General features: G+C 43.7%; 1 protein-coding gene across 4 annotated transcripts in view; it reads left to right on the top strand.

The window, feature by feature from the left end:
* Positions 1–283: 283 nt before the first annotated feature.
* Positions 284–12655, top strand: part of LOC119403470 (pancreatic lipase-related protein 2) — a 33192-nt gene continuing 20820 nt past the window's right edge. For 2 of the 4 annotated variants that reach the window (XM_049418116.1, XM_037670403.2), the window contains exon 1: positions 284–492. The gene's annotated coding sequence lies outside the window, so the exon portion shown is untranslated. Of the gene's footprint in view, positions 493–4927; positions 4944–12558; positions 12574–12655 lie in introns of those variants that run through there. The other 2 variants (XM_037670416.2, XM_037670410.2) reach the window with 2 other exon arrangements.

Below are 12655 nucleotides of genomic sequence, written 5' to 3'. Positions count from 1 at the left end.
ACAAAGACCGGCGAGCTCACATCAAGGGGATGACCTCGTGTGAATGTAATGTAGAAAGCTTTCTTTCATGACATCGCCGCGCGCGTGTTCTTTAAAAAAATGACACTGCTACTTCAATAGCGCGGTGATTCGAATAGCACACAGAAGAGGTATCCCCTCCGGAAGCAAACGCAAATCACAAGCTTGCAGAAAGGCCTCATACGTGCGCTCAACAATGCGCCTAATTTTAGGACAAGAAACAATCGTGTCGCAGCACATGTGCTAGAAGGCTCCCACGAAAGACAGATGGGCGGTGCGCGCTTAGAAGAGGACAAATCCGCGGCCCGTCGCTGGCCTCTATGTTCAGTCCGCAGTGGGAAGAACTACTACCTAAAGCTTTTCAAGGCTAATAGGATGTGATCCTACCTCACGCGAGAGTGCACCGCAGAAGTTCCTGACCTTTCAAGACTTTTGCGTGGGAAGCGCGTAAGAGATAATTTTGCGCTAATATTGGTAAGTAGTCATAACTCTTATTGTGATCAGAAACCTACAGGTATACACTGTGAGCAAATAGATGCAAAATGACTGGGTGGACCTCTTAACTGAAACATGGAAAGCAAAGACAAGCAATTCAGCTGCTTACGCAATGAACTGCTTCGTTTTTATAATTCCTATAACTTTCTTGATACCCAATTTTTGCGTTAGTTATTTGCTCACTGGCGTATTCTTTGCCGATACGCTATCACTCACTTCCCTATTTTCTTTATCTTGATCAGCTTACAATCAACTGCTGCTATTACTTACTTTCGTTCGTGGCTAGATGCTCTATTACTCACAATGCTTTCTTTTTTTTTACCACTTACAAGCTTTATGCTCCATGTTTGTATCGTCAAATTCTCTCTGATGCGCACTATACGCTTGAGCGCGCTGGACTTACGACACAGTGTATATAGCTCTGGTTGAGTAGCTTCACTGCTGAAGTATTCTCACGCCAGTGCGAATATACATGGTGTTCCATCATAGCACTTTCTATATCCAGAAGAGGTAGGTCTCAGCTTTTCTTGAAGTTCTCAGTTGATGTGTACTTATCCTGTGGTTGGTAATGCTCAGCAGGCACATTGCAGAGTGTTGTATCGCGAAGGTGGGTGGGGCGAGGCGGCATTGTGTGCTGGATGGCTCGCAAGTTGTCGGCTTGCGTCCTTTGCTGGCTCGCTGCACGCGTTCTTTCGCGCGTACACCATTAGCTGGGTAACCCTTGTTGCAGATGCAAAAATTGACATTGTTGTGCACCTGTAGATTATAAGGTACACCGTAACGGATATGGAGATAAAGTACGTTTTCAATAATATAAAATACAAGGTACCCCTGTAAAAGTTTAAAATGTAGAAGTTACGAAGCAACCCCTACGTTTGAGAGTTGTATAAGCTACTAGTAGAGATGTGCTTGTTTCGATTGCGCACTATTTTTATAGCCAGCCTAGAACATTTAGACAATGTCTAACTTCAAAATATTTTGCATATTGAGCTAGGTCAGTATTGTTATGCCTACCAGTCGACTGATTTGATCTCACCACAGATTTTTATACAGAGGTTTCAATTATGGGACTGAAGAAAATACGTCCTTTGTCAATGCCTTTCATTGGAATACTAAAGAGAGCATTTACTTTGCTCGAATTGGTATTGAACCAACATGTCCAATTCTAGCGAATTACGTGCTCACTTTAATATTATAAAGAAAGGAGTTGACAAGGGAACTCTTTTCTTTAGTCTCATAAGTGAAACCTCTGCATAGAATCTCTAGTGAGAACAAATCAGTCAACTGGCCGGCATGAAAATATTGACCCAATCCGAGATGCAAAACACTTTGAAACATGCCGTTGCGGTGTTCTAGGCTAGCTACAAAAATGTAGTGCAACCAAAACACAGACACGTGTGTTGGTTGCTGATATCATCCCTAAATTTACTGTGTCCTTTTGGTCCCAGTCATTGCTTGACCGCCCACACATATCACCGTATAGTTTTCACACATGTACAGCCTCTGGGTGTGTGTCCCTTCAAAGCGCGTGGAACTAAAAGATACCGTCCATTCCTGCTGTAAAACTTGCGCCCAAAGGTCACTAGTTAAAATCTCTCATCCTACAGGCAAAAAAAATTTTTTTTCAGTCCGTAGGTCGGCTACAAAAATGAGTGTAGTTGAGTAAAAACACTGTAGAGAGGGAAAGGTTGAGTGAAAGGCAGGGATGTTAACCATACGAAAATTATCTGGTTTGCTACCCTGCAATGGGGAAGGGGTGAGGGGGGACAAAAGGTAAGCAAGAGAAAAAACAGAAAGGGTTAAAAAATATAAATAAAAAAATTCCACCGACGATTACGATACTCTTTAATGCGAATTCTGAGCGCAGCTTCGTGTTGGGGCAACGCCGACACGAAGCCTTTAATATCTACAGCACATGCCTAGAGAATTCAGAAATCTTTCAGAACAAAATCATTAGAGCGGTGCTACAAGCAGCTTTTCATGATGTTCGCACACATAAAAGCCTTTAGTGAAGTTTGAATGCCAAGGCGTGAGGCATACGATGCTTAATAGCTCTACCAAAAGAAAATATAAACTTAATTAATAAAAGCCACAGTGACAAGAAATATAATCAAACGTGTTCTGCTCGAAAACGTGCACTGATGACCAAACTGCCGATTACTTAATCAACGCACCACAGTTCGATCGACCACACCTTGACATGAAGGATTCGTTTGAATGCATGAAAAGTTCCCATATATAGCGAACAGCTCAGCATGGACGGGTGCCCCATCGGACAGACTTTATTGAGGTTGAAGTAGAACGCGGGTTTGATTTTACTTAAAATGATTGTCTTAGCTGCCGAGGTGGTACAGTGGTTGCGGCGCTCCGCTGCTGACCCGAAGGTTGCGGGTTCGAACCCGACCGCGGCGGTGGCATTTCGATAGAGTCGAAATGCTAGAGGCCCGTGTATACTTAGATTTAGGTGCACGTTAAAAAACCCCAGGTAGTCGCAATTTCCGGAGCCCTCCACTACGGCGTGCCTCATAATCGTATTGTGGTTTTGGCACACGTAAAATCCCCATATATTATTAGAAATTAATTGCGTTTGTACCTAAGCGTTCCCAATGTTCGCCCACAATCATGCACACGCATCAAGCGAGTACCAAGATATAGTCATAGAGACCTGTGCGGATGCACACACGTGCACACGTTTGGCCAGCTGCAAGGAAAACAGATGTTACTGATAGTAGTGAAAAGGAATACTCACGTACCCGGTCCTGTAAATTTTTAAACAGCAAGCGCGGCAAATGGAACTTAAGACTTTACGATTCTCCCCGCCGTGAAGTTGCACCTTCGCACGGGCGAGCAAGCAAGTGAGAAAAAATGAGAGGAAAAAGAGAGCCACTGTAGAAAATCGCATGGCTATGGGCGCAGCCGCAGCTCAGTTCAAATCGCCCACCGAATCAGAAGCGCGCATGAGCGATAGATGTTCTGATCTAAATAAAGAAAGAAAAGCTATCCCTTCGCGACTACAGACAAGCGACAGGGAGCATCGCGGAAAGAAAAAAAGAAGCTTCATTTGTACTGAAGACAGAAATGCCAGCATAAACTAAAACCACTTACCGAATTCGTCTTTCCTTCCGTGCGCAATGAGACAGTGGTAACAGTAATCAGACAAAATGGTTTTTGAACTGACAACGGTAGCGATCGCAGTCGCAGAATGGTTTTTGCCGCGGCCATACGCTATACTAAACGCATTAAACCGACACAATGCCAATTCAGTTTTTCCAGCGCCTAGCAAATTACCAGCAGTCCTCAACCTACAAAAGACCCAAAAACGCGTGCAATGCGATACTAATCACGGCACCCCGCACACTTATTCTACTTCAAATGTTGTGTATGAGATACCCTTAAGCTGTGGACGTGTTTATATCGCGCAAACCGGTCAGTGCTTCAACGATAGGGCAAGACAGCACAAAAATGACATTAGAAAGAGATACGGTAGCCACCTGGCAGAACAGTGCAGACAGTGTGCACGCACCCGTACATTTAGCAACACAATTTTCCCGAGGACAGAAACATCAAAAGCAAAAGGCGAAACAATTGGGGCGTATTTCATAAGGAAAGCAGGCGACAAGTGTGTCAACTGTCCGTCTTGGAGTTACATGAAAAAGAAGTGGCATTTCTTTGGGGGTACATTGTCCAGTGAATGGATTCATTACACAATCTCTTGTTTGAACAGAATGACTTATACAATCTTTTGTATAATGATGTGTGCACATGTACATCATGCTTGTTGAAAAAAGTATTCATTTGAAATAAACCCAGATGGAAGTTCAGCGCCGGTCTTGCCGTATGTGTTCCTTTCGTTTTCATCGTTTGCGTGTTTTTTAACACTGGCAAAATAGTGTTTGTAAAGTTGACTTCGAGTAGCAAAATGTGACCCAGAGATTAGGCGGCTGCTTCAGTACGTACGTGACCACACCTTGAAGCTCTGCGAATTCTGCTGCTGTCGACGTCGTGATGTAGGAGAACTTAAAGTGCAAATATATGGCATCAGGTGGAATAACTATTGCTCCGGTGGAGCTGTTGGAATTAGTGGAGCCTTCAGTGTAAATGCGTATGCGGTCAAAGTAGGTTTCGTTTAGCAGGGCAAAGGCAACTTCTTCGGGGCTAGTGGTGACAGATGTACCGTCTTAAGGATTCCAGAAACCGATAAGCTCACGTGTGGTTGACGGAGGCTCCGCAGTGGCGACGGCGAGCGTTTCGCAGCCTTGCATCCAGATGGCAATGAGTCATGGGGCCGTATTCTGAGACGATCACTTTCGGCGGCTGTGTCGCCTTGCGTGACGTAGACTTTAAAGTGTTCAATAACTGAATCACCTACTTGTCCGTGAAGTAATCGTTGCACTGGCCGTTGGTGTTGTCGAACGTCTCAGAACATAAGGGTAAGCGCATTGTACGAGCTCTTAGCGGCCCAGGTGTGGCGTTTTCGAGTGTACTCGGCTTCCATGTCATGACTAGGCTTGGCTCTGGCTACTTCAGATATGAAAAAGGTCAAAAAGGCTTTCAACGTTATTCCAAGGTTATTCTGTGAAGCACAGTATATCTTTTCAAGAACACGCGCTCGCGTGAAATGTATTTTCGTTGAGAATTTTAAACAGCGTACTCACAGAGTTAGAGTTCAGTCGTAGTGTACGGCCGCAGCGACATCGTCTCAACATCTCAACATCTTGGCGGAGCGCGATAAACCACGCGAGCAACGTGCCGTTCTTGCTGCTGATGGTGCTTCCGCGTGGACACTGGACGTTCCGGAAGGAGGTGTCGAGACTTCTCTAGAAGTTTTTGAACATCGCAGACCTCGCATGCGACTGCTAATAAGTGACACTCATAATGGTGCGTGGTGTGGTGATATGGGGGCCGGCACAGCACCGGACGCCGGAAAGCTCACAGGCCACCGGCATGTGCATTGTTGCGTCGCGCTGCGCGCGCCTTTGTGGCAACCTGCCCGTGCTTCGCTTTTTAAAAATGATCATGTTTTCAACATAACCTGAAAGCAGGAAACCGGGCGGGTCCATTGATAGCATATGTCGCAAGGGTAGATCCGCCTGCAACCTGCAACATTCTCCTCCTCATGCTGCTGGCACATTCTCCTCCTCATGCTGCTGAATCACACGCAAAAAAAAAACACACACATTTGTTAAATAACGATCACTGAAAAGACAAGGTAACGCTCGCTGGAAGAATCAGCGAAAAACCAATGCTGCACACATCCGCTTTCGAACAATACTAGAAGATACCGTTCATGCCACTAAAATGCTAGACTTTACTACCAACCTACTGTGAAAAGGTGTGTTCATTTATTCCATGCATGCCAAGACCACCGTAGAGCACTGGGACGTAAAAGTGTCATCGCCTGAAATACCAGGCGGCGCCAATAATTCTCCGGTTTCGCTCACCAGCCAATCAGCGCGAATCGAAGGTGACAGTTCGGTGATATATCTAAAAGGGATCGTCTCGAAATACGGCCCATGGTGACTCGTCACAATACCGCAGAGCGAAGCTCGTGGCCTCCGTGGTGGCAAACCCGATAAAAGATTTGATGGTATCCGTGGCTGGTGTCGAGTGTGCGCTCTCAACGTCTCAACAACAATACGAGTTGGTACCGGCTGTTTCTGCACAGTAACAATTGTTTCAGCTGTCGAATAACATCTGGGAAGGCCAAGAGCTATCCAAAGTGCTTGGGCTCGGCGCGCTGTAGATCAAGCTGTAGTGCACGGTCTTGCACGTGGTGGAGAATTCAGGAAGGCTGTATCGGAGAAAACCGAGAACGGCTGTATACGGCGGCAGCACTGATCATATGGATGGTCTCCACGATTTTCCAACCCCGCCGCGGTGGTCGAGTGGTTATGGCGCTCGACTACAGACCCGAAGGTCGCGGGATCGAATCCCGGCCGCGGCGGCTGCATTTTCGGTGGAAGCGAAAATGTTTGAGGTCCGTGTACTTAGATTAAGGTGCACATTAAAGAACCCCAGGTGGTCGAAATTTCCGGAGCACTCCACTACGGCGTCTCTCATAATCATATAGTGGTTTTGGGATGTTAAACTCCAGATATTATTATTACGATTTTCCGGAAACGAACCTGAATATATTCTCAGTGTAAATGAGCTTTTTCTTTAGGTAAGAGACACGTAGATCTCAGGTACGATCGCGATCCGCGACGACAGCTAGGAATATGGGATTGCTCTTATAGGCAACTGAGCGAACCTCGATTCACACTGGGTAGAAGGGTATCGGCTTGCATGTAAATGCCACTGCTGCGCATTTTTCTGCAGACATTGGAAACCTTGCGGGCGAAGTTATGCAGAGGTCAAGGTTGCTACTTTCCGCATTCTTGCGCGCACTTGAGGCCGTGTCATATCTAAGTTTACAGGAACATTGCAGTTAGGCATAAAGGTTGGCATTGACACGATTAAAATAACTCACCAGTTTTCTTGTTTTTTTTTTCATTCACAGCAAACTGTCACTTAACTTTTCTTGCCTTTTTTAACTGCGCAGTACAAATATAGCCTTGTCCCCCATGTTTTGCATCACATCACACAGTGTGCATTCACATGCTGCAAGATGTCAGCAGTTGTTGTGCCTACTGAATGTTCCTACAGAGGCTAATCCTTACTGCCTACACCTGAAAGTGAATTCGCTGGTCTCAATACGCTGCAGATGTTCTCCGGCTAATTGCGAAAAATTAGGCGCTGCCCACAGGCTTGCCACCGAGAGTTTTGCAGACAGGCTAGGCATATGGCAGGCAGTACTGCTACATTTCTAAGACTCTCTCTCTCTCGCACACACACACACACACACACACACACACACACACACACACACACACACACACACACACACACTAGTGATGCAGAACTATCGGTAAATTGACTATCGATAGTATCGATAGTTTTTTTTTTAAACTATCGATAGTGTAAACAAACTATCGATAGTACTTTTATCGACAAACTATCGATAGTCCAGTCGGTAGCACCATCAGTATTATTACTAGCGATATTACTGGCACTCGTGTTTATTGTTTTGTTTTGATGTATTCGGGTTTCACGAACAAAGACTGTTCGGAGCGTTTGGCGCAGACCGCGCCGCAATGTTCGAGAAGCTTCGCGATTGTTTGAGATCATTCTGTTAAGATTACGCGCCGGACGCGAATAGTCAAGTTTATTCGAGAGCTTACGCGAGCACCAGCGATAACGATGGAAGGTTTGATGACTGATGTATAAAGGACGACGCGTTCCACCGATGATCAAATTATCCAATGGCTGACGACTGCTCCCGCCGCTATCAGTGCGCTGCATGTATCGCTTGTATTTTGAGTTTTGATTTTCTGGGCACAAGTTCGCCCAAATAAAGAGCTCCGTATTTCCCAGTCTTTCTGCAGCATTCTTCATCCTCACAGCCACGTGACAAACTATCCATAGTGGTGCGAATGATGATGATGTTGCTGGCTGGCCATATTGCCAAAATATTTGCGATAGCCTATACTATCAGCTTCGCTTAATTTATGAGCAATTTCCGACGAGAGAAATAAATTATGTCCGCAGTGAAAACGGCGGAATATGTCCATTAATAAATTCATATTCAAAAGCAACCAGTTACACCTTACGATTAACAAACTTAGTTCTTGGTAATTTTTTTATTTTGGAATCATAAAATGCAATGTAAATTTCAAGCCACGCAGTTCCACCACATGTAACGGCTTCCTTTCCGCTACAGCTGAACAGTTTGACTTTATGATCATATGCCAGCAAAGCGCTCTTGTGAAGAACACAAGCATGCCATCTTTCTTGCCCTTCAGCCTGCTCCTCCGGCTCCACTGTGTACTACGCGCGCGGTGAACCAAGTTTATGCTGCAATGAGTTCGCGCTGTTCATTTTATACTATCGATAGTATTTTTTACCATCGATAGTTCGATAGTGACTCCGCTATCGATAGTATCGATAGTACCATCGATAGTTCTGCATCACTAACACACACACACGCGCGGCCGCGCGCGCACGCGCACGCCACGCACACACAGCTTTTCTGATCTAATCACAAGTTTGTTACAAGACGAAATTTGGCGCATCCCTTTCTCAGTACTTGGGCGCTTTTTATTCAGAGCATATATACCGTGCCTTGAAATTGCCCTCAGAACCCCCAAAGTGTGTGCGCTCGTTTGATCAATATTCTGAACCTTTATTCATTAAAGGGACTGTTTACCATCCTTCATGGCTTTTCTGTTTTGTACCGCAAGAGAAAGCGTACCGTCTGAAGTGTCCGACCTTGCAGCGATTTCTCTGGAAAGTGGGTAGAAATTTTTAAAACAGAATTTTTAGATCTGCGTTCGGTCTTCTTCCATTGGCGTGAAACATGCCCACAACACTGGTTGGTGGACGTGATGACGATTGTAGTGCCGGTAAAAATTAAAATCAAAAGCACATGTGATTTTTTAGGATTACTTTATTTTCGTTGAACACTATTCTGAAGAATGTAACAGTCGTTTTCAACGCGCTAGCGGTTAAATGAAGCCTTATAATACGATTACAGAACACTTCTTTTGCTGTAATCGCAGTCTATGCGTTTATTTTAGCACTGATGTCGCAATCCAAGCCAAGTCGATTCATAAAAAAGAGACAATAAATGCGCACCTTCACAGCGCAGCACATGTGAGACATCCTAACAACAATACAGCGGCACAGTACGACCAGCGTGGAGAGCCGTATGGCATAGCGCATGAGTTTGAGCAGAAGAAATCGAACACGGAGCCGCAAGCAGCGCCACCGGGCGCCTTTTGGATGCACGAGAAAAAAAAATGCTAAAAATTACTCTCTGACGCAACCGAAAGGTGCCTAAGTGCGTAAAATACAATTTCAAGTTATACATGTTTGTTTTTAAGCAAAATGAGTCTACTTGCGAGGATTTCTTATTCTACCAGTAGATTGAACCACATCGCCGTTGGGTGACGCTAGCGGGCATTCTTTCACAACTTCCAACATCAAATAAAAAAATATAATTCCTTTTATATAGGGCAAAAGCATGCTCGTTGGCGCCGATCTGACGAACGATCTTCTCATTTTCACCACAACCAGAAAACTTTTTCCGAGTGGTAGACAGTCCCTTTAAGATTTGCTTCCCATGTTTTCATTGTTCGTTTCTGATGCTCCCTTCCTTTGTCGTTGATTTGAATAGTGTCATGCTAAATTAATTAAAAATAACTGAGGTTTAACGTCCCAAAACCACGATATGATTACGAGAGACGCCGTAGTGGAGGGCTCCGGGAATTTCGACCACCTGGGGTTCTTTAACGTGCACCTAAATCTAAGTGCACGGGCCTCAAACATTTTCGCCTCCATCGAAAATGCAGTCGCCGCGGCCGGGATTCGATCCCGCGACCTTCGGGCCAGCAGTCGAGCGCCATAACCGCTCGACCACCGTGGCGGGGCATGCTAAATTAATTATTGATATATTTGGGTATGTGTTACAAATAATGTCCTTGTAACGTAGGCGCATTGTTAGATATATGAATATAACTGTGAAATATCAGCAACAGCTGCAGATTGGCTGTTATGATTTGGGAATGTCCGCCGTATGCGTTCCAGCCCCGTTACACGACATCTTCTCTGGGTCAAAGGTGGGCCAATCACGGAGGCATTGCAAAACTAGGTAAAGTGCAGAAAGCTTGCAATGCCTCCGATCCAGGAGGTGCGAAGCGAACGCTCTTCGGTGAATTTCCTTTTCATGAGTTGGCTTCCCTGTTAGTAATGGACCAAGGTAAACACACTCTTGCACAGACTCCAGGGGTTGGTTGCCAATCGCAGACTCTTTCTCCTTCGCCATGATATTAATCAATACACTTGTCTTCAGCATCTTGAGTTAATGCTAACTCAAAAAATTAATGTAACTTTGCAAAATAACATATTTGTGTGTGTCATATTTTTAGACTTGAAAAAAGCCTTCGATACGGTTGATCACAACATACTTTTACATAAACTAAGGCATTATGGTTGTCGCGGTAGCCCGTTGGGTCTGCTTACCAGCTACCATCATGAGCGAGTACAGGTGGCCAGAATGAACAATATTACGTCATTACCAAAGGAATATGCGCACTGGAGTTACTCAAGGATCCGTCCTTGGGCCACTTTTATTTTCGTTATATATTAATGACCTCCCACAAACTTTAGACACTAGTGAAGTTATTATGTACGCCGACGACACTTGTATTGTTATAACAGCCGACAACATATGTGATCTGGAAACTAAAGCAAACAAAGAGTTGAAAAAAGTAAGTGAGTGGTCTGTGATGAAAAAACTTACTATAAACGTCAAAAAAAAAACTAAATATGTGGTGTTTCGAACACGCAACAATATCATGTCTCTTAAATCACTAGATTTACGAATAAACGAATTTCCACGTGACGAAGCCAGCTCATTTAAATATCTTGGCGTGGTATTTGATAACAATCTACACTGGCATGAGCAAATAAACGCAGCTTGCACAAAGCTTTCCTCGGGATGCTACGCGCTCTCACAAGCGCGTCATCATCTCGATACTAATACTCTGCGTATTTTATATTTTTCACTCATCGACAGCCATATATCATACTTTAATGAATCATGGGGTGCGACATACAAAACTTACCTTGAACCTGTACGCAAATTTCAGAAACGAGCCCTGAGAATAATTACCCATTCCTGCTACGACGAGCCTAGTCTGCCTTTGTTTATAAAAATGAATATTTTGCCCTGTGATAAGATACACGAAATAAAAATTGCCACATGTGTTTTCAATGTTGTCCAAAACAACCTTCCTTTTCATGTTTCTTTATCTTCCCCCAACAAAGAATGCTTACGGGCAACGTTTGCTGCAGTTTTCAGGGCCAAAAATTTGGAGTAAACTACCAGCAGAGATAAAACAAGCGAATAATTTTCCATCAGTGCTAAAAAATGCTTGCTTACTCTGAACAGTGTTTCTCAATGTGAACAATCATGATGTCATTGTGGTGTGTGTGTGTCAGTAATTTTCTGAAACCTGTTAAAAAAAAACCATTCTCAACCAATGACTTGTTCTTTCGGGATTAGCCATGTATATTTAGCCTTTCATAATAATACAAGAAACTGCCTTGCTTACTCGTGTTTCGTAAGTTTACCTACAGCTGTTAAATGCAATCGTGCACTTACCGATACTTTCGCTTTCCCTTTGTTCGCTCGTGCAAAATAAGGATGTACGATGACGATGTGTATGTATGTATTATATCTTTCTCTTGTACATGGAACTCGTATTTATTTATCTTTTTGGACCCGAAACTAGCCTTTGACTATGGGTCCATTTGATATTTCTGTATGTTTCACGCCTGCAAATAAAGAATTGAATTGAAAGAATTGAATTGAATATTCATTTTAGCCCTTCAATACTTTCTCGGTAATAGATTTCAATAATTTTTTTTGGAATTCTCATTACCATTGCTGATGAGCACTAGTTCATCTGCAAAGCCTACACCGCTGAGGTAGTCTCCGTTAATCTTTATTCTTATTTCTTCCCAATCCACTAGTGTGAATACTAACTCTAAGCATGCAGTATGCAGCGAACAACATTAAATAGGCGATATATTCTTGTCTTCACCATTTCTATATTGAAGGAAAGAAGATGACTTATAAGGGCTCGTTTTTCTTTGTTAGACACAATATTAATGCGCAAGAACAGACAATAATGCCAAGGAAAGTAATGGCCAGCAACTTTTCTTGGCATTATTATCTGTTATTGCGCATTAACACCATTTCTATATTGCAATTTTCAATTGATTTTCTTGTGGAGAAGCAAGGTAGCTGTGGAGTATTCGTAAACGTTAGCTAACGTACTAATATGTGTTTCAAGTACCCCTAAGTGACTTAATGCCTACAAGTCTGTTGATATCTCTTCTGAGTCGAATGCCTTAGTCCATGTTTGTTGTATTCAGCAGATTTCCCAATTACCTGACTGATCACATGGCTATGATCCATTGTAGACTATCCATTTCTGAAACTGGCTTGCTCTCTAGGTTGGTTGAAATCACCTGTTTATGTTATCCTGTTTCAAATTACCTTCGCAAATAGTTGGTATAATGCTGAAAGTAAGCTGAT

Source organism: Rhipicephalus sanguineus, chromosome 1, assembly GCF_013339695.2.
Source record: "Rhipicephalus sanguineus isolate Rsan-2018 chromosome 1, BIME_Rsan_1.4, whole genome shotgun sequence".
Taxonomy (NCBI): Eukaryota; Metazoa; Arthropoda; class Arachnida; order Ixodida; family Ixodidae; genus Rhipicephalus; species Rhipicephalus sanguineus.
The sequence above is the reverse complement of the archived record's forward strand: the minus strand, read 5'-3'. Positions and strand labels throughout refer to the sequence as shown.